Source organism: Lissotriton helveticus, chromosome 6, assembly GCF_964261635.1.
Source record: "Lissotriton helveticus chromosome 6, aLisHel1.1, whole genome shotgun sequence".
Taxonomy (NCBI): domain Eukaryota; kingdom Metazoa; phylum Chordata; class Amphibia; order Caudata; family Salamandridae; genus Lissotriton; species Lissotriton helveticus.
Window position 1 is genome coordinate 506,345,706 of NC_136067.1, and position 19,498 is coordinate 506,365,203.

Below are 19,498 nucleotides of genomic sequence, written 5' to 3' on the forward strand. Positions count from 1 at the left end.
CATTCTGTTATGTCATGTTATGTTATAAGGGTTTTGTAGAGCGCTCGTTCACCGGTTGGTTTCTTGGCGCTGATTGAGGAAGAGGAATCACTAGACCAAGCAGATTAATTATATGCGCATGAGAAAAGCCATGTCTTGAGTGACTTTCTGAATTTAGTAAGGTTATTACTTAATCTGATTTCCAGTGGAATGGAATTCCAAAGTCGTGGGGCCAGGGTTGAGAACCTGCAGCCCCCTTGTCGCTTATTCTGTAACTTATTTGATGAATTTCGACCTGAGAATCAGGTCTGGCTTAATGTAACTAGGTGTTTGATACCTTGGATGACTAACTTTGGTTGCGTCGCTCCAGAGTTAGCACGGCTGAGGGGTTAGCATCTAGCGCTACACCCGCCAAATGGGTGATCAATCATTTTTACTAATAGAACATGTAAAATACATTTCCTGTCCATGAGATATGTTGCATCCTGCTTTAGGACCCCCTAGGCCTCCCATAGGAGTGACATACATGTACCAGGGGAAGTGTGGCTTTGCCATTGGTTTAAATGACAAAGTGTGACAAGCAGTTAAACTGCTCATAACGCCTACAAACAGTGGGCTGGGAGTCTCCTTTTACTTGTGTCCCACCCAGGGAGGAACAGCCAGTGATGTAATCCCTTGGAGGGGGGTGGTCTCTCTAACTTACATGCACTTCGTACCATTTATTAGGTACTTACAGGTAAGCTAGCTCAGCCATTTGGGTAGAAGCCAATTCAACATACCAGCTTTAAGGGTAAGGGCACAGGCACTGAGATCTCATTAGCAGGCCTCAGTGCACTCTTGAATAAAAATCCAGCCACATCAGTCCAGAACCGTGAGAGTGACCATACAAAAGATCATTTTACTCACACTGAAGATAGTGATAAACTCTGCTGATCTCAAATGATGTACAGAAAAATGTAATGAGTGCACAGTGGGAGTGTGCCTCTAGGGATGGTTGTTGATGGAGTGACATTTGCCAGGCAAAAGAGACCCGTGACATTGAAAAGGAAGGAGGGTCTTGTGACACCTGGCAGGTATGAGAGATCTGTGACATTCAATAGGGATGCAATTGCAATGCCTAGTTGTTATTTAGCCATTTATACTTGAGTAGGAATATGGGTTGCTTATTGCTTTTAACCAATTCTGTTTACCATCTTAAAGTTCGGGCTTTGTAGCACCCTGTTACATGCACGTTTTCAAGATGTTTGAAATGAGCCGTATGATGTTCTAATTAGCAACTGTGCAGGGTTGAGCAAACAACTGGAAGATTACGAGTTAATGTACTGATGGCAGAAACTTAAGCTTGTTATGCTCAAAGAAACATGAAAATTGCGAATCTTCCTTCCTATAGGTGTTTGAGAGCTATTGTGTATACAGAGCAATATTAGCTTACTGGAGGCTTTTTTTATAAACACTTATTTGAGGAGTACTTACATCACTGACCCAAATAGTTCTATATATATTATAGTAACCACATCAGTAAGTGGCCTTTACTGCACCACGCAACATAATTGCCCTAAAGAACTTTTAACACATTCCCACAATCTACAAAAACTATCACCCTCTGTAAACCAATAATAGTCCATGTATTAGGAAAGGGACTAGATCGTTTATTCACTAATTAATAAACTATAAATAAAACCATCACACTTATAAATTCTAAAGTTATCCACCCTGTTGGATTATTCAAAAATAGTATCATTACTGAAGTCCAAGGGTAGTTAGTTAATTAATCTAAACAATTAGCATACTCGTAAGTATCTATATTGATTAAGCCTAGGCGTGAAATTTTGCTCATCTCTCAGAGTTTGCAGAGTTTTTCCCACTCTGTGCTCTTTGTATTGCAGGGAATTCTGAAAAACACTGCGTAGGGTAGCAGAGTTTTTTCCTCGCTCACACTCACCAATATTAAGTTGGCAAGTGGGAGCGAGGAAAACCTTACTCCAGAACACCTCTTCTTGAGATTTCTCAAAGTGGGCGGTCGCAGGTGGCCACTGCCACTTGAGTTGAGAAACGATCCGTTTGCATTGAGGAAGCTGCTGTCAAAGTAGAACATCTACTCGAGTGGCAGAAAGAAGCATTCGCTCTCTTGCGCAGCATATGCTCCTTTTTCCAGCCCGGGGCCAACGCCAGGTGGTAAAAATCAGCACGAACTGCCCGACCTAACGCACTACACTGGTTGCTGAACCAAGTAGTGCAGACCTAATACAGATCTGCAAAAAACTGACAAAGAAAATCTCAAAAGATCACTAACTCTTCTCCAAAATAACAAATTTTTTATAATGTTTTGGGGACACGACGTCCACAGACTTTCATAGCATGACATTACAATGAGTCGTTGAATTAACAATGTTTTATTCATGACAACCAGTCAATGTATTAGTTGGTACAACACCTCTAGTAACTCCTAATGCCTGTACATATTTAATTAGGGAAGATAAAATCCTACATTATGAAACACAGGAGTACAATAGCTTCTGCAGCTACAGCCTAGCTCGACTTAATACTGAAAAATCCTTCCCTCCATAGAGAACAGAACAATAATATACAATTGTATTATGACATAAACTTGCTGAATCTGGTTTTTATTTGATTTTCTCAAATAGAGAAAGGCACATGTATGTTGTGCTCATATTCCTAAAATAAACATGCACTTTATTGCATCATTTCATTATTTATTGTCAATGCGGCCTGGTGTGGCCTAGTTATGCTAATGGAAGCACACCTAAATGAATTATTTTTGTCTAGTCAATTAAAAAGTGTTTACAAGATTGACAAAAGATTATGCAGCAACTCTTTTGCTTGGATGGAGTCAGTCCCTGGCCTCATCACTTCTTTAATCTAGCAGAATCTCCCCTGGTGGAGAGGTTCCAGCACTAAAATAAGGCAGCCCAACATTTAATTAAACCACATCACCACTGCTTTTAAAGAACATTGACAACTTGTGATGCTTCACCTATTCCAGTCAACAAGAAATTCATGAACATCTCAACTTGCCCCTTTTTCCACTCTGAGTTTTGTGGTGTGCCCCAGACTTGCCACTATGAACAATATGTTCACCTGCTTTTTAATTTCCACGAAAGTTTTTTTTCCTGTTTTAAATTTTAAAGGCATTCGCCAAGACTGTGATCATCATACTGTACCTCATTTTTTTATTGTTCATTCAATCAATCAATCAGTGGTTTGTAAAGCGCACTACTCACCCATTAAGATCTCAAGGCGCTTGGGGGTGTTTGTGCAGCTCCATCTGGGTCATTTGAAGAGACAGGTCTTGAGGTCTTTCCTGAACTAGTGCAGTGGCGGGCTTTACCGGAGGTGGAGGGGGAGCTTTTTCCATGTCTTGACTGCAAGGTAGGAGAAGGACCTTCCGCCTGCTCTGTTGCTGTATAGATGTGGGACGGTGGCTAGGATATTATTGCATTTTTGAACCCTTCTCTTCAGCCCTGTCAACTGCAAAACTGCCATTACTGCACTATATTCTCTGCTCACTGCCACCATCTGACGTGAATAATCTGGTAGGGTAGATGTGGTTAATGGGGAGGAAGAGTGGGAGGGGGCCACTCTCTTCTCTTCCACACAGCGGCACTCTGCTAGCGCGACTTAATTGCAATGCCAGACAGTCAGTAGAAAGGAAAATATTGTTTTTAAAACTATTGATGAAATAACTGTTGTTCACCTTTTTAATTTGCGCCATATTCACCTAATTTCCTGCCTCACTTGAGACTCCGCCTACTGCCTTAGACCCCGGTCCGTCACGGCTTGTGCCGGTTGAACGGAGGGTCACCGGGCAATTATCCAACTTCCGGGAAACCTCCTGGAAGATACAGTCAGCAGTCCAGCCCTTGCCTGTCACCTACTCCTACTTAAAGCAGGGCAGGACGCGGATGCGCGCAGCAGTGTCCTGCTAGCGCAACTTAATTGCAATGCCAGACAGTCTGTAGAAAGGAAAATATTGTTTTTAAAACTCTTGATGAAATAACTGTTGTTCACCTTTTAATTTGCACCGTATTCACCTCATTTCCTGCCTCACTTGAGAGTCTGCCTATTGCCTTAGACTCCAGTCCGTCACGGCTTGTGCCGGTTGAACCGAGGGTCACCGTGCAATTATCCAGCTTCCGGGACACCGCCTGGAAGCTGCAGTCAGCAGTCCAGCCCATGCCTGCCACCTACTCTTACTTAAAGCAGGGCAGGGCGCGGACGCCCGCAGCGGCGTTCTGCTAGCGTGACTTAATTGCAATGCCAGACAGTCAGTAGAAAGGAAAATAGTTTTTAAAACTATTGATGAAATATCTATTGTTCACCTTTATAATTTGCGCCATATTCACCTCATTTCCTGCCTCACTTGAGACTCCGCCTACTGCCTTAGACCCCGGTCCGTCACAGCTTGTGCCGGTTGAACGGAGGGTCACCGAACAATTATCCAACTTCCAGGACACCGCCCGGAAGCTGCAGTCAGCAGTCCAGCCCTTGCCTGCCACCTACTCCTACTTAAAGCAGGCCAGGGCGCGGACGCGCTCAGCGGTGTTCTGCTTGCGCGACTTGATTGCAATGCCAGACAGGCAGTAGAAAGGAAAATATTGTTTTTAAAACTATTGATGAAATAACAGTTGTTCACCTTTTTAATTTGCGCCGTATTCACTTCATTTCCTGCCTCACTTGAGAGTCCGCCTACTGCCTTAAACTCCAGTCCGTCACGGCTTGTGCCGATTGAACGGAGGGTCACCAGGCAATTATCCAACTTTCGGGATACCGCTTGGAAGCTACAGTCAGCAGTCCAGCCCTTGCCTGCCATCTACTTCTACTTAAAGCAGGGCAGGGAGCAGACGCCCGCAGCTGCGTTCTGCTAGTGTGACTTAATTGCAATGCCAGACAGTCAGTAGAAAGGAAAATATTGTTTTTAAAACTATTGATGAAATAACTGTTGTTCACCTTTTTAATTTGCCCCATATTCACCTCACTTCCTGCCTCACTTGAGACTCTGCCTACTGCCTTAGACCCCAGTTCATCACGGCTTGTGCCGGTTGAACGGAGGGTCAGCAGGCAATTATTCAACTTCCAGGACACAGCCCGGAAGCTGCAGTCAGCAGTCCAGCCCTTGCCTGCCACCTAGTCCTACTTAAAGCAGGGCAGGGAGCTGACGCACGCAGTGGCGTGCTGAAGGCAAGCCCGCCTGCGCCCGTCTGCGCCCGTCTGCGCCTGACCACCGCCAGACACCAGGACCCCTGCTAGTTTCTCCTCCCGACTTAGTCACTACCCAGCTGTAGAAACGTCACAACTTTTAAGGTATCATGGTACTATTAAAATATTCTAGTACTGAATTAAAAAGCCTAAATAAATCACATATAGAACTGCCTAATAGACAAACTGCCGAAATACATAGACATTTAGACATTGCATGTCCAACAAGACTTATTAAATCAAACCAATCTTTAAATGTCCCAAGTCCCAACCAACCTTCCACTTCTACCCAAGTCAGTGCCATCTATTTGAATGCTCGTTCCATCCCAAAGCATTCGTTAGATGTCTAGAGTCTTTTAGATCTGGTAGCTCCTAATATCTGCTTTATTACAGAGACTTGGTTGCATGAAGATGCATTCCCTGATGTGTTCATCACCTTTCTGCCCCAGTATAAGATAACTAGAATGGACAGGAAAGAGAAAAGAGGAGGTGGTCTAATAGTAGCCTCCACGGAAGATCTAAACTTCACAATTTTAGAAACTAAGAGCTCACGGCACATAGAAATATGTATTTTTAAGATAGATGGCCTTTGGAACTGGCCCTTCTTGCAGGGTCATCCTCAAACTTTTTGCTTCTTCCTCCCTTATTTTTCCTGACCCGTGGCTGTTGGCAATAGGACTCTACCACTGCTGATCAGTGCTAAAGTGCATATGCTCTCTGTGTAAATTGTTATTGTGATTGGATATACATGATTGGCATATTTGTATCACCACGAAGTCCCTAGTAAAGTGCACTGGTTGTGCCAAGGCTGGTGATGGCAAATGCTACTAGTGGGCCTGCAGCACTGATTGTGCAACCCACAGGAGTAGCCCTAAAATTATGTCTCAGGCCTGACACTGCAGTGCCTGTGTGCAGTTTAGAACTGCCATGTCCTCCTGGTCAGTGTCCCCTCTGACCAGGCCTAATCTTTCCCTTTTTTTGCACATCAGTCACCCCTATGGAAGGCCCAAGGTACCCCCCTGGGCAGGGTGCAGTGCATGTAAAAGGTAGAGCATTTACCAGTGCAGGTAACATGCTCTGATAGTGAATGGCAGCCATTCTCGTTTTTCACTATTGTAAGGCTATCTTGCTCCGTAGACTAACATCGGGGATGCTGGCTACAGTGGTTAACAGCATTTCTTCCCATAGGAACAAGATAGGAAATACGTATCTAGTATCCCTGAACTCAGAATTTAATAACACATCCTTTAGGAAAGGTTGTTTTTAAATCCTGTATTTGAGAACAACACTTTTAGAAAGTTGCTGTTCTCTTGTCTGACCCTTCTGTGTGCCTTGGTCTGCTTGTGTATTGACTGTCTGGTTTGAGAGTGACAGGGGCTCGGGATTCCCCAGGAGGCTGGCAGAGTCAGCCCTAGGCTGAATGACTGCATTTGCAACTGGAGAGGTGGGAGGAGTTAGCACCTGGGCCTGAATAGGGCTGTGCCTGCCTTCCACAATGCTGGCTCCACCTCCTGCTGGGCGGCTGATGACCCTGCCCCTCACTCTGAAAGGAGAGAAGAAGCCAGCAAAACAAAGTACTCAGGAAACAACCAGAACTGGTTCAGACCGGGCTCAGGGCCCACATGCACAGAGAGAACAAAGACTTTAGGGGTATAAGTAAAGGACCCCTGACAACAGAAAATTAGATCATCCTGGAATCAATAAGGAACCTCTGCCAAGGAGAAAGCTGAAACTGAAGAAGGAAGTCTGTCCTGTTGTTGCTCTGCTGGACTGACCTGTTGCTTTGCTGCCAAGGAGAGGGGAAGGACTTTGCTGCTGAGCTGTGTCTCCTGTCTTGAGGGAATCTCCAAGGGCCTGAGTAGAGCTGGCTCCTTGTTCTGAAGTCCCAGGAACAAAAGGACTTCACCCCCAGCTTCTCTGAACTCTGCCGAATGAGTTCTGTCCTTCCTAGAGTGCTTGATCCAGTTGTGGGGCCTCTGGAAGTTGTACCTGTGCTGGGAAGCTTGAAACTAAGCTTGAGAGACCTTTGAAATTGAAAAGTGTCGCATCGCTCGCTTGCGGAGCGCATCCCCGACAGTGCGAGAAGATTCCCGCCGCTACGAAGGCCGAGATCGTCGCAGCGCCTGACGCCGCTGCCAGAGCCGTCGCATCCTTCGTTTGCGGGATGCACCAGACCGGTGTGGGAGAATCGAACATCGCTGCGAGAAATAGTCGCAGAGCCTGTCGTTGCTGGGTGAGATCGCCGCACCGCTTGCTTGCGGACCGCATCACGTCGCTGCGAGCATCATCGCAGAACCATCGCATCGAGGAGCTGCGAGAGTGAGGATCACCGCTGGACTGCGCATCGTCGCCCGGAGATCGTCGCAGCCCCTACGAGATCGTCGCATCGTGCCTTTGCGAGAACAGACTTCCTACGGAACCTACGCACCGGAATCCATACAAGTGGCCTTCCTCCCCATACAGACCGGATTCGTCACAACACGTCCGCTGCTGCAGCGGGGCTGTCGCAAACGCCTCCCCAGGGTCTCAGGAGCAACGCATCGCTTGTTTTCCACCGCACCAGCTTCTGCTTTCGGAACTTTGTTGCAACTACATGGTACTGTGAGTAAACGTGACGCAACTGTGAACTTTTCACGCATCAGTAGAGAATTCTTTCGCAACGTAGAGAATTCTATCGCAACCTAAAGAATTTTAACGCAACCTTAAGAACTCTTTTTGAAACCATATTCTTGAACTGTGTATGTTGGATTTTTGTCGTTTTGGTCTTGTGTAGTTTAGATAAAAAATACCTTTATTTTTCTAAACTGTTGTGGAGTCAGTTTGTGGTGTTTTCACTGTGTTACTGTGAGTGTTGGTACAAATACTTTACGCATTGCCTCTGGTTAGCCTAGACTGCTTGTGCCAAGCTACCTAGAGGGTGAGCAGGGGTTATCTCAGAGGGTTATCTCCTTGCCCTGACTAGAAGCAAGGGTCCCTATTTGGACAGTGGTACCTACCTCTGCCAACTAGAGACCCCCAGTTCTAACATTGGTGGTCAGGCAGTGGGATTTGAACTTGTATTTGTACTTGACCCACAGTAATTGGTGTACATCACTAGTGAGTGCAGACCACTACACCACCACATACTGTTTGTTTTTTCCGGTGTCCTCCTGGAAGTATTTTTCACATACTGTTTGTTTTTTCCGGTGTCCTCCTGGAAGTATTTTTGGATATTGAGACTCTGGCTAGTGTTGCACCTGTAAAATCCTGCCAAAATGGAAGTCAACTTTTTCCACCTGTGCATCTACACAGAAGAGGAGATAACAGCCTTTTGCAAGAAGAGGGGGCTGCCCATGGAGAAAGGTTCCACAAGGAGGGATCTTGAGGCATGCCTGTATTCCCATGAGGCCAGAATTTGGGAAGCAACATTAGCAGATGATTCTGAGGAGGAGGACTTCTCTGACAGTGAGGAAGAGAAAGATGAGTGGCTCCTTGCTGCTGAGCAAAGGTGCAGAGAATTAGACCGGCTATGCAAGGAAGGTATGATCCGGTGGGCCTTAGCCCAGAAAGAAAAATGGGACGCTCAAGGAAGGAGCTTTGCTGAGTTGGAGGTGGAGTCCAGCTCAGATGGTGGCAGCATGATTATGATATCTAGTGCCGAGAGAGAGGTACAAACACCCAGAGATGTGGCGCCTGACTTGAGGGAGGGGCTCGACATACACCAGGGGGTTCAGGTTTATGATGTAGTTCCAGTGGAGTGCAGTGTCCCTGAAGTAGATTGGGGGACTGGCACAGGGGACCATATTCCTAGTGGTGGGAGGGACACTCTACTGACTCTAGAAGAGAGGTACAGGGAGAGGGCTTCCCCCGTGGTAGAAACCTTGGTGTGTGTGTGTGAAGACCAGCCAGAAGAGTGTGGGTTGTGTGACAGAGACAGTCATATACTGTCTTGCCAGTCTCAGGAGAGTGGTGTGGGGTACTTTTGCGAGGCACTGGGGGGTGAGGCAAAGGGTAGCTTGGTTAACAACTGTGGGGGGCTGTGTGATTCATTTGTTGGAGAGCATATTTTAAGTCCCTGTTTTCCAGAGCTATGCCAACACCTGGTGGAGTGTGAGTTCTCTGATCCCAGAGAGCTCGCGTTGGAGGCAAACCTCTTGGTGGATTCCAGAGAGTCTGAGGAGGCATTAGGGAGTGATCCCAAAAGGAGTGGCTTAGATATCTTCCAGACCTGTGAGGTGGAAGAGGTTCAGTGTAGCCCGGTTAAGTCCCAATGTAGTGGGAGGGGTATAGGGGTTCATGTCCGTTCTCAGTGGAGAAGGAATGAGTGTGAGACGGTGTGTCTCACGGTGCCCGAAACCCAGTCTCAGGGCCTGGAGGGTTCCTTGAGGGAACACCAGGTTGGGGTCCTAGACTGTACTTGTGAGCCATTTGAGGAGGATCTCCTAGTGTCTGGTGAACGGGGAGTGCCTGTAAACAGGCCTCCATCAGTTCTGGTGTCTGGCAGTGCCGCTCCATTTGGGAGGGTACAGAAGCCCAGACTGAGGGGTGAGAGGGGGAAGGAGTCCCCAGTGGGAAAACCAGTGGGTCAGGGACCAGTCAGAAGGGCAGGGTCCCCAGTGAGTGACCATGGTGACCTCACTTCTGTCCTGGGGGATCTTCCTGTGCTGTTAGGTGGACAGGGGTCGGGAGATCTGCGCCAGGTAGACTGTCACAGGACACATGAGTTGTGTGTCACCCTCAAGGGGGTACTATGTGAGTCCCCAGAAGTCCTGGCGTGCCAGGCAAATGCACAACCACAGGTTTTGGTCCCTGGGTTGGGAGACCAGGTTCAGGATTTGCCTGACCTGGAAGGAAGGACATCTGTAACCAGTGTCCTGACCAATATGGTTCCATGGGGTACCCCTCCAGTAGGGAGGGTGCAGCGCTCTGGAAGGGGGTGCAGAGGGAGGGAGTCCTCGCCCCTGACCCCGGTACAACCTGAGGGGTTAAACCCTAGGTTGGGAGACCAGTTGCTGGAGGGAGGCCCTGAACTGGTAGGAAAATTTTGTTCTTGGTTGTCTTGGTGGACAGGGTTGCCCCTGGAAGGAGGGCAGGAGTCTCACCCTGGGGGTGGACTGGGCCACACCGTTGTGTTGGCCAGGTGGGTACTGTCTACCAGTATAGGCACCTCAGTGAGTGAAGTCCTGGTGCGCCAGGCAAGTGTTCCACTGCAGGGGTTAGTCCCTGGGTGGGGAAGCCAGGTTCAGGTGCTGTCTGACCTGGAGGCTTTGGAGCCTAGGTTTGAGGGCCAGGTCTGGGGTGTCCCCCCTGACCTGGAATACCAGTTGCAGGATAGCACCCCTGACCTGGTGTGGGAATGGTGCAGGATACCTGCCACAGGTGCCCTGACTATTCTAGAAGGGGGTACCGCTCCAGGTTGGAGGGTACAGAGCCCCAAGGAAGAGGAGGACCGGGTGTGGGGAAGCCCACACCAGCCTCCTGTCCAGCCACCGGATACAGGTCCGGGACTGGTGGGTCAGTGCCAGAGTGTCGAACCTGACCTGACAAGAGAGGGAGTGGACAAAGTGTGCCAAGCACCTGGGGATACTGCCCCCCCACCCGCTGACGCCACAGAGGTTTGAGGGCCCTGAGAGGCATGAGGCCTGGGTCTCATCCCTGATCCCTGTCGGTGGTCACTGTGGCTGGCTGTCTGTCTGTTGGGACACACCTGTGAGTAAATTAAGGTTCGGTGGTGCACAGGTGGTGTCCACAGGTGAGGAGAAGATTTCCACATGGATTGGCATAGTGGACCCTGAGAGTATGGATAGAGTGATCCAACTGGGTTTAGGACGGCGTAGAACAGGACTGCCCTGCTGTGTGGGCCAGTTTCCGTGTTCTATTGCCTTAAGCAGGGAATCCCATCGAGGTATCGTTTGGTCTACCCTGGCTTTAGGCTGGAAGGGGGTTGTGTTGGAACTGGCCCTTCTTGCAGGGTCATCCTCAAACCTTTTGCTTCTTCCTCCCTTATTTTTCCTGACCCGTGGCTGTTGGCAATAGCACTTTACCACTGCTGATCAGTGCTAAAGTGCATATGCTCTCTGTGTAAATTGTTATTGTGATTGGATATACATGATTGGCATATTTGTATCACCATGAAGTCCCTAGTAAAGTGCACTGGGTGTGCCAGGGCTGGTGATGACAAATGCTACTAGTGGGCCTGCAGCACTGATTGTGCCACCCACAGGAGTAGCCATAAAATGATGTCTCAGGCCTGACACTGCTGTGCCTGTGTGCAGTTTAGAACTGCCATGTCCTCCTGGTCAGTGTCCCCACTGACCAGGCCTAACCAATCCCTTTTTGTGCACATCAGTCACCCCTAAGGAAGGCCCAAGGTACCCCCTGGGCAGGGTGCAGTGCATGTAAAAGGTAGAGCATGTACTAGTGCAGGTAACATGCTCTGATAGTGAATGGCAGCCATTTTCGTTTTTCACTATTGTAAGGTTATCTTGCTCCATAGACTAACATGGGGGATGCTGGCTACAGTGGTTAACAGCATTTCTTCCCATAGGAACAAGATAGGACATACGTATCTAGTATCCCTGAACTCAGAATTTAATAACACATCCTTTAGGAAAGGTTGTTTTTAAATCCTGTGTTTGAGAACAGCACTTTTAGAAAGTTGCTGTTCTCTTGTCTGACCCTTCTGTGCGCCTTGGTCTGCTTGTGTATTCACTGTCTGGTTTGAGTGTGACGGGGCTGGGGATTCCCCAGGAGGCTGGCTGAGTCAGCCCTAGGCTGAATGACTGCATTTGCAACTGGAGTGGTGGGAGGAGTTAGCACCTGGGCCTGAATAGGGCTGTGCCTGCCTTCCACAATGCTGGCTCCACCTCCTGCTGGGTGGCTGACGACCCTGACCGTCACTTTGAAAGGAGAGAAGAAGCCAGCAAAACAAAGTACTCAGGAAACACCCAGAACTGGTTCTGACCGGGCTCAGGGCCCACATGCACAGAGAGAACAACGACTTTAGGGGTATAAGTACAGGACCCCTGACAACAGAAAATTAGATCATCCTGGAATCAAGAAGGAACCTCTGCCAAGGAGAAAGCTGAAACTGAAGAAGGAAGACTGTCCTTCTGTTGCTCTGCTGGACTGACCTGTTGCTTTGCTGCCAAGGAGAGGGGAAGTACTTTGCTGCTGAGCTGTGTCCCCTGTCTTGAGGGAATCTCCAAGGGGCTGAGTAGAGCTGGCTCCCTGTTCTGAAGTCCCAGGAACAAAATGACTTTGCCCCCTGCTTTCCTGAACTCTGCCGAGAGAGTTCTGTCCTTCCTAGAGTGCTTGATCCAGTTGTGGGGCCTCTGGAAGTTGTACCTGTGCTATGAAGCTTGAAACTAAGCTAGAGAGACTTTTGAAATTGAAAAGTGTTGCATCGCTCGCTTACGGAGCGCATCCCTGAAAGTGCGAGAAGATTCCCGCCGCTACGAAGGCCGAGCTCGTCGCAGCGCGTGACGCCGCTGCCAGAGCCGTCGCATCCTTCGTTTGCGGGACGCACCAGACTGGTGCGGGAGAATCGAACATCGCTGCGAGTGTCGTCGCAGAGCCTGTCGTCGCTGGGTGAGATCGCCGCACCGCTTGCTTGTGGACCGCATCACGTCGCTGCGAGCATCGTCGCAGAACCATCGCATCGAGGAGCTGCGAGAGTGAGGATCACCGCTGGACCGCGCATCGTCGCCCCGGAGATCGTCGCAGCCCCTACGAGATCGCGCATCGTGCCTTTGCGAGAACAGACTTCCTACGGAACCTACGCACCGGAATCCATACAAGTGGCCTTCCTCGCCATACAGACCGGATTCATCGCAACACGCCCGCTGCTGCAGCGGGGCTGTCGCAAACGCCTCCCCAGGGTCTCAGGAGCAACGCATCGCTTGTTTTCCACCGCACCAGCTTCTGCTTTTGGAACTTTGTTGCAACTACAAGGTACTGTGAGTAAACGTGATGCAACTGTGAACTTTTCACGCATCAGTAGAGAATTCCATCGCAACATAGAGAATTCTATCGCAACCTAAAGAATGTTAACGCAACCTTAAGAAATCTTTTTGAAACCATATTCTTGAACTGTGTATGTTGGATTTTTGTCGTTTTGGTCTTGTGTAGTTTAGATTAAAAATACCTTTATTTTTCTAAACTGTTGTGGAGTCAGTTTGTGGTGTTTTCACTGTGTTACTGTGAGTGTTGGTACAAATACTTTATGCATTGCCTCTGGTTAGCCTAGACTGCTCGTGCCAAGCTACCTAGAGGGCGAGCAGGGGTTATCTCAGAGGGTTATCTCCTTGCCCTGACTAGAAGCAAGGGTCCCTATTTGGACAGTGGTACCTACCTCTGCCAACTAGAGACCCCCAGTTCTAACATTGGTGGTCAGGCAGTGGGATTTGAACTTGTATTTGTACTTGACCCACAGTAATTGGTGTACATCACTAGTGAGTGCAGACCACTACGCCACCACATACGGTTTGTTTTTTCCGGTGTCCTCCTGGAAGTATTTTTCACATACTGTTTGTTTTTTCCGGTGTCCTCCTGGAAGTATTTTTCACGTACTGTTTGTTTTTTCCGGTGTCCTCCTGGTAGTATTTTTGGATATTGAGATTCTGGCTAGTGTTGTACCTGTAAAATCCTGCCAACATGGAAGTCAACTTTTTCCACCTGTGCATCTACACAGAAGAGGAGATAACAGCCTTTTGCAAGAAGAGGGAGCTGCCCATGGAGAAAGGTTCCACAAGGAGGGATCTTGAGGCATGCCTGTATTCCCATGAGGCCAGAATTTGGGAAGCAACATTAGCAGATGATTCTGAGGAGGAGGACTTCTCTGACAGTGAGGAAGAGAAAGATGAGTGGCTCCTTGCTGCTGAGCAAAGGTGCAGAGAATTAGACCGGCTATGCAAGGAAGGTATGATCCGGTGGGCCTTAGCCCAGGAAGAAAAATGGGACGCTCAAGGAAGGAGCTTTGCTGAGTTGGAGGTGGAGTCCAGCTCAGATGGTGGCAACTAGAGACCCCTAGTTCTAACAATGGCCTATCAAACGGCACCTGGAGAGGGGCATTAGTCTACAGACCCCCTGGACCCAAAGAGGACTTTCATGATAAACTGTTAGAGACTATTGCTTCCCATGTACTGGCCTCGGACAATTTTCTCCTAATTGGTGATTTTAACTATCATGCCGAGATTTTGTCAAATTCAGACACCGACCAACTGATTTCAAATATCATCATCATTATTCCTTTATTTCGATCAATTAGATCATAAAAGGTAGCGACACAATAGTACAAAAAAGTTATTACAATTCTATCATCAATGTTTAAAAAAGTTTACAATTCCCCTCCTGGTGGGCGAAACAGACAATAGCAAAGGTTTACCTATCGTACATCATACATTGAGTGTCAATTTTAAAAAATCAGAAATAGAAATACATTTAAAAATTTTAAAACTGTACCAGTCTAGATCAATGCATACAGCGGGTACGAATATGCCACATCGCAGTTAAAAATGTTGCTACCGCAAACACAATTGGAGGTGATACATCTGTTTTTAGTATTCTGTAGGCCGACCAGTAGTGCCTGAACCCCAAATTTTTATGTAGGGGAACAAACCAGTACTTTCTTGGTTTTTGGTAGGCCTTACAGAAGAAGATGACATGCAAATCAGTTTCCTGTTGATGCAAGCATGCTGGACATAAGTCTGAGGTGGGGGGAAGGGACCAGGTACAGCTAAATGCATTGAGGGGTAGTGTACCATACCTCCACTGTAGAAATAGTTTCCTTGTCAAAATAGGGCTAATATTGTCGAGGACAAGTTCCCGTTGGTAGGAGTCTTTAGTTTTGATGAATGAGTGTGTTAAAGACCCCATACTAGAATTCTGTAGTAAAGATGTTATTTTGAATTCATAGTAGTCTTTCGATAAAGATTTACGGGATACACTGGTACAGGCATTGGTTGGATCCAGCCACAGTTCCGGCCTTCCTAGGCTCTCACATGTATGTTTGATATATTTCAGCCAAGGAATGTTCTTTGATTTTACTAGAGATAAAATCTCTTGCAACTCCGTCTTGTAGCACGAGAGTTCGGGGGTACTCCAAATTCTGCGCCAGAAAGTTAAGGGTTTTAGCCCCAGTTCTTCCTCGATGGTTCTTAAGCCCAGGTCTAATCTCAGCGGCAGCAGTGGAGTACTTGGTGGTAAAGTCACCATCAGCCTGATAAATTTGTTCTCCGTAATTGCAAGATCTTGGGTAGGTATATGCCCCCACAATTCTCCTCCATGTATAACTGCCCCCCGAGCCTGCATTTTGTAAATTTGGAGCACTGGACCGAGGGGTTTATGGGTTGATCTATTCGCCATCCTTGAGATACCACCCGTTAACTGGGCTAGTTTAGTGTTAGCCTTTGTCCGATGTGTATCCCAAGTCAGATTTTTATTGATGGTGACCCCTAGGTATTCAAATGTATTAACCCTCTCTAGTCTCAGTGTGCCTATGGTGGGGTTGGGGCGTGTTGAGGAAGGGGAAGGGGGACTGAGAATCATATATTTGTTTTCATTGCATTGATCTCAAGTCCCCGGTCAGCGCAGAATGCTTCAAACCCATCCAAGACCCGTTGGATCCCCATCGGCGATTTAGACAGCAGCAGGGTGTCATCCGCAAACATAATTGCGGGCACCCTGCTGCCGCCAAGTTTTGGAGCATCAATGTCGGCTATCCTTGTCAGGTGGTCAACTACCCCGTTGACAAAGAGGCAGAACAGGGTGGGTGCGAGCACACAACCCTGCCTCACCCCCCTTTCAACGGGGAATCTTCCTGAAAGCTTCCCGTTTCTGCCACACCTGACCCATGCATAGTTATCTAGGTACAGTCTTGTCAGGATATTCAGGATGTCTAAAGGGATGTCCATCTCCGCCAACACTGTCCAGAGTCTAGATCTGGGACCAAATCGAAGGCGGCACGCAGATCTACAAAAACCGTGTAGAGGCTGCCTCCTTCGATTATAGCGGTTTTCCAGAACAAAAGATTGAGTTGGAAGATCTGGTCTGTTGTTGAGATCTTCCTTCGAAAACCAGCCTGATAGGGGGAGAGAATGGAAAACGCCTCCATCCAGTTTTGGAGGCGATCAAGTATCAGCCTACCAAAATGTTTTTGGGAGACATCGATGAGGCTGATGGGCCTGTAGTTGGCTGGGAGCAGAGGCAATCCCTTCTTAAAAATGGGAACAATCTCCGCTCCCAGCCAAGTACAGGGCACCTCCATGACCCTCAGGATGGCATTGAATATTGTCAACAGGTAGGGGGCCCAGATGTCCGGCTCCTGTTTGAAAATGTTGCCCGGGAGCCCGTCCAGGCCTGGCGCCTTTCCGGAGGCCAGACCTAGAATGGCCACCCGTACCTCGGCCTCGGAGAATAGATCCACCTCCTGCTGCATTCCGGTGGTTGGGAATACCTAGTTTGGGGTCCTGTCACCATCTGTATACAAGGCCTGGAAATGATCTTGCCAGACCTCGGCTGAAATATTGGGCTCAATCGCCGGAGGAGGGTCCTCCGACCCAGCATTCACCAGTCGCCAGAACTTCCGGGAGTCCCTGACAGCTAGTGTGCTAGTCAGATTCTCCCACCTATCAAAGTCCCATTCGGCCTTGGCATGGATAATCAGCCGCTTGTAATCATTTCTCCTTTCCTGTATCAGTAATCTACTTTTGCCCTCCTTGATGCTCGTCAATAATTCTGATTTGGCATTACGACAAGCAACGTTATACCAAGTGGGTTGTTGAGGCCTTAGTCCCCCCTTCCCTCCCATAGAGAAAAGAACATCTGCCAGGGATTTAATAAGGTCTTCATGTGCCAACCCAAGTTTTGTGTGCACATCGCCATTTTTAGAGGTGTTCCGTTAATGAGGACACCCTTTCAAGTATCGGAATGACGCGGGCATACAAACCCCCGATCTTTTCCGGGTTTGATGCTAGTTTTTCCCACCTCACTCTCCGTCTGTTGTTTGACAGAGATAAGCCCATATCAGGCACTTCTGAAGCAGCCCCATTTGTTATATCTGTACCCGGGAGTGAATATTCTAGTTCTAGCGTGTTATGGTCGCTATCTTCCCTGGGTATTACCCTGAAGTCCTCGATGTGCGACCAGGAAGACAACTGGACGAGAATGTAATCCAGTCTTGACTCCCTTCCCACTTTATTAAAGGTGCATTGTGGGGGGATGTCAGACTTGGTACGTCCGTTACAGGCCCTAATATCGTGATTGAGGGTTAGAGTGGTAATCTGGACTGCAAGGGGTGTCCAAGCTCTTGGCGGAGGGGCCGCCGTGGCGGGCTCTTGCCACAGCGCGTCCTCCTCCAGTGATATTCCATCTACTAGTCCTGGAAGGGGCTCGAAATGGGAGTTTAGATCTCCTCCTACCAGGAATGAAGTGCCATGTGGGAAATTGCCGAGAAGGGCGGAAAGTTCCTCAATGGTACCAGATTCCCTGGTTACATTCACCGGCCTGGAGTAGACATTTACCAGTGCCAGTTTGCTAGAATTTCTTCACTCTAAGATGACGCATTGGATATCATCCGAAGCTTTGGGGTAAGATGCTGCTTTGCAACCTAGGTGTGTAGCCACCCAGATTGCAAGGCCCCCAGATGGCCTCCCCTTCCCCCCCATCTCGCGAGTATGGAAAATACCGCGAAGCCTGGGCGGGTGTGTTCTTCTCGCGCCCAGGTTTCTTGGAACAAGCAGATATCTTTGCTTCCCACAAAAGAGCTCCAATCCGTGCAATCCAGCTTATTTCCAATACCGACCACATTCCAGGAAAGCATCTTTAAAGGATGCGATCCCGGATTGGGTGCGGGACAGGTGAGAATCCTCTCAACTTGAGGGCTGGGCAGGGATGTTATAATTCCAACCTGGTCCCCTCCAATGCCTGGAAGGTCCCTACGGATGGGCGAGGACCCCATTAATAGATATTTGCCTTCCTGGTCTAGTCGCTGGTCAGCACATCTCAGAATCTCTATGGTTTGATCAATAAGATCGTTTGAGGAGCTAAAGTTAAAGTTGCTGTCCGGACCACCCCTGGGTTGCTCATGTCCGACCCCCCCCCAATTCGGGGTATGTCAGTCAATCATGTCCAGGCAACTAAACCTATTAAATGTGTTGAACTGGGCAGGCTGTCTATCTGTGTGACGATAGAAGCCTCCTCTCTCCCAACCTCCCCTACCACCTCGCCTGGGGACTGTCTCCCATCCCTCCTCATCAAACGGATTCATCCTGGGTGGATAGAAGAAGGAGAGAGGTAGGGGTTGAATGGAAGTCCCCTGGTCAGGGTGGGGCCAGACGCAAATGTGGGATACAGTCCTGGGGTCCCTGAAGTTAATCACGGCGCAGTCCCCATTGATTGTTTTCCGTGAATTACCAACCCATGGTACTCTTCTTGCCATGAGAACCTCACTAACTATTCCCTGGGGGAGGGGTCGATTTAAAGACAGCCATTTGGCCACCTTGTTCTTTAGAGAAGTTGTAGATTCGCTGGTTTTGGATTTTAACTCCGGTATACCAGCCAATATAACAACATAAGGTCCAGCCTCTGGGGGAAGACTTGGGCTCTTGGAATTGCTGGGGTATTAGAACCCGGAAGGATCAGTTTGGGCGCTCCCTCAGTAGGGTGTGGGATAGTGGGGTGGGCAGTGGGCGGCTCTCGTTGGGTCGTTTTAGACGGCTGTCTAGTATCCTTCCCTATTAGAACTGGTGGGCCCTTGGAGTTCTTAGGGTCCATCCCGCCCCTAACAGCCTTGTTTCCAACTTTGAGGACATCTGCTAGTTGGACCGTTGATTTTTCTATAGAAGATAACCTGGCCTCGATCTTTATTGAACGCGCTTCTAAGCGGCTAAGGAGAGACTTCAGGAGTGCGACGATGTTATTAATAAGAATGTCGCCCCCTTCTGCCAAACTAGATTTGGGGCTCGCGTGTTCCATTACCTGCAAGGGTGCAACCACTATAGGTGTCGGTGGGGCATTTTCAGTAAGTGTTGGAGCAGATTTACTAATTTCTGTTGGAACTACCTCCAGTAAGGGGTTGAGTTTGGGAGCTTTCGCCTTACGGCTACCTGGATTTTGGGTCGTTCTTTTTCTTTTCGGGATGGCTCCTTCCCTGACTCCCTGGTTTAGGCGGGTGTCTCTGGTTTTGGGGCTTGGAATATTGACAGTGAGGGGGGGGGGCTAGATTGTGTATGATGTTGGGATGGAGTAGATGGGTGCGGTAGATCGTTAAAAGAAATTGAAATATCTATATCAGACATAGCTGTTACCCCGCTGATCCCAATAG